The sequence below is a fragment of the Cupressus sempervirens genome, chromosome 7 (assembly GCF_028749045.1).
Source record: "Cupressus sempervirens isolate cs-2001-9-10 chromosome 7, ASM2874904v1, whole genome shotgun sequence".
Lineage (NCBI taxonomy): Eukaryota > Viridiplantae > Streptophyta > Pinopsida > Cupressales > Cupressaceae > Cupressus > Cupressus sempervirens.
This window is the reverse complement of record NC_143124.1, coordinates 222270130-222273571: the sequence shown is the minus strand read 5'-3', so window position 1 is coordinate 222273571 and position 3442 is coordinate 222270130. Positions and strand designations below refer to the sequence as shown.

Here is a 3442-nt window from a genome sequence, read left to right as displayed (position 1 = left end):
TATAAGTACATTATTTTACAATTTTTAATGGAACAACATAGTCAATGTAGGAGTTTTCAATCTCACCATCCTTCACATGTGTGACATATAGATCACAAGAATATTATTGAGTAGCTAGACCCTTTTCACACTCCAAAGCCTCTCCCCATCAAGTTCTATCAAACCATCCATGTCATTCACTATATAAGGACAATAAAGAGCACTGAAATGGACAATTTAAATAATCTCCTTGAGTTGATATATGACATAGAAAGGATTCTTCCTTAAATTCAAGGATTTATCTACTCTAATCACAATGTATCTTCAAGATGAAGAGATATTATTTAAATTTCAGGGACAAGAATTCAAACCATTATCTTTCTTCAATGATGTTCATACTCTTCCTTTGTATGGACTTGGCTTTTTTATGGCAATGATCTCTATACGATTGATTTTGGTTTTGGTTTAATAAGCATTAATTCTAAGGTGAATATCTACAAATTTTAATGAATGTGTGTTGGTTTGGTATAGTCAGTTAAAGTTTCCAATCAAATATAGTTGGTTTGGTTTAATAAATATTAGGTAGAACTAAAGAATCCATGTCAACAATTGATTCATTGATGTCCCTATTTTCTTTGAAAGGTTTTTTTTTTTTGCAGTCTTCTATATTGTTAGAACTTCTTGCAATTGGATTTTTTTCTTAATCTTTTTGCTTTGTAGGATATCTTGTTTGAAGATATGGATGAATCATGATCTATATATAATCTTGAGATTTTGTAATAAAGCTCATGTTGTAGTATTTTGTCTTAGTGTTTAGTTTTCTATATTATTATTTTTAGCTTTATGGATAAGAAAACTACATGTATAGATAGTAAAAAGCTACTCAATTTGGTTTTAGATATTGTTTCATGTTGTTGGATAAATAGTCAAGTTTATATGCAGAAATTATATAGCTTATTCTTCGAATGAGAAGTCATATTTATTGGTTCCATTCTTCTAGCTTTTAAGTGTAGTTTTATAGTTTTAATTTATATCTTATCTAATTAAGAATTTGAACTAATCTAAAACTAATTAGACATTCTAAGAATGTAAAAATGAGAGTCTATTGTTTTTTTCTTAAACAAAAAATCATCATTTTGAGTAATCATGGATCCTAGTTACAAGTTGCCTTTAGTTAAGTAACCACATGTACAAATATCTAATCCCTTTAGTTAAGTTTTTATAGATAGTAAAAAGCTACTCAATTTGGTTTTAGATATTGTTTCATGTTGTTGGATAAATAGTCAAGTTTATATGCAGAAATTATATAGCTTATTCTTCGAATGAGAAGTCATATTTATTGGTTCCATTCTTTCAGCTCTTAAGTGTAGTTTTATAGTTTTAATTTATATCTTATCTAATTAAGAATTTTAACTAATCTAAAACTAATTAGACATTCTAAGAATGTAAAAATGAGAGTCTATTATTTTTTTTTTAAACAAGCTATCATCATTTTGAGTAATCATGGATCCTAGTTACAAGTTGCCTTTAGTTAACTAACCACATGTATAGATATCTAATCCCTCAAGTTTACATAGGAATTAAAGCTAACCTAAATGGACTATGCTATTTATTTCAAATCAAAAGACATTTTAAAACATTTAAGCCAACACAGTTACTTATTCCAATACTCATAATGAATCTAAGCCCCAAGGATGGAATTCTTTTTTATTTTAGCCCAGGTTTTAGATCTAATTTTATGGTAACTCCTACAAGGAGAATTTGTATGGTGGTAGAAATTTTGCTAGAATGAATATACCAAAGAATATAAAGTAAATTCTGAATAGACCATATCGATAAGAACAAATGATTTGTATATGACATACCTAATTTGATATGGTGATGGAAGAGAATTTGGAACCTTTTTCAATGTACCTTTCTTCCTCTTCTATATTAGAATTTTTTTTTTCATTCCTTGATTCCATGACCCAACAACAAAGGTTACAATTGACTGATAGGCTTGAAGTTGTGGGTCGGCCTCATGGTCTCGAGTTTGATTCTTCCTCCAAGTTCAAATGGTGAGAGTGGCTTGGGCCTAGCTATTATTCACACATGGGAGACTAGTCTTGCCCTACGATCACTCCCACAACTACTATCTCATCTACTCTCATAGTTAACTAGTTCTTATGTATTCTTGTAGGTGTAGTAGCAACAGAAGAGTCCATACGAGTATTCTATGAAAGGTTGGGTGATAACTTACCATATCTAGAGGAAGTGCCAAGCATGTACACCTCCAACAGAATTGGCAAAGTTAGAATATATTATGTTGATCAGAAGACTCTCAATGCATTCCAAAACAAAGGCATACAAGTAACAGTGGGAGTCCTAAATGAGGAGCTCCCTAACAGTACATCAAACCAAGCCACTACAAGGTAGTGGGTTGCAGACAACATTCAACCCCAATACCCCAAAACCCTCATAAAATACATCTCAATGGGGAATGAGATACTACCTAATACACCTTACACATCCAACCTCTTCCCTGCCATGAAAAACATCTACAATGCACTCCAAGCCATCAACTTACACAATGAAATCAAGGTCTCTACAAAAATACCCATGTTTTCCCTTAACAATTCTTATCCTCATTCTTCAAGAACATTCAACCCTAAAATAACCTCAACCATGTACTCCATCTTCGACTTCCTTTTAGTCCTCCTTTATGGCAAATTTGTACCCTTATTTTGCCTATGCCTCTAATCAAAAAGATATTCCTCTCCCTTATGCCCTCTTCCAAGAGAGGACCCCAATGAAGTGGGTTACAAGAATTTGTATGGTGCAAGTGTGGATTCTCTCATTTATGCCATGGAAGCCTTGGGTCACTCAAACATTCCTATTATTGTTGTTGAAAGTGGTTGGCCTTCTTATGGGAATGCCAATGGTGGTGCAAATGTAGCCAATGCAAAGATTTACAACATCTATATCAAGCACATTTTGTCTAATCAAGGGACTCCCAAGAGGCCTAACCAGGCCATGGATAGTTTTGTGTTTTCCATGTTCAATGAATATTTGAAGCTTGGGGATGCCATAGAGAAGCATTTTGGCCTCTTCCAGCCTACCCAAACATAAGTGTACCCTATAAACTATATAGGTTAAAATCTAGTGGATTGTAATTTGTTCCCCTAGTTTTGAATATGTATGCATCACTCTCTTTGCTAAGTTCTTATCAACATGGATCTTTTGTTGGGTTTAAGCATGCTACAAGTTTTTCTAAGTCTTCACGATTCTTTACTATGTTGTGTCACATCCTTTTCTCTTGGGGCTCTACAATCCATAAAGAAAAAATTCAAATATGAAGTAGTATCATGAAAATAAACCATAAACAACATTAAAGGAATCACAGGCTTTCCCATGTAGAAACTATGATCTAATAATAGGCAACTTTTGGTGTCATGACTATCCATTGGTCTTGCAATGGCACAAA

The 3442-nt window shown here is 32.7% G+C and overlaps 1 pseudogene; it reads left to right on the top strand.

The window, feature by feature from the left end:
• The first annotated feature begins 308 nt into the window (after positions 1-308).
• On the top strand, positions 309-3114 carry LOC149546299 (glucan endo-1,3-beta-glucosidase, acidic-like; annotated as a pseudogene).
• The last annotated feature ends 328 nt before the right edge of the window (positions 3115-3442 follow it).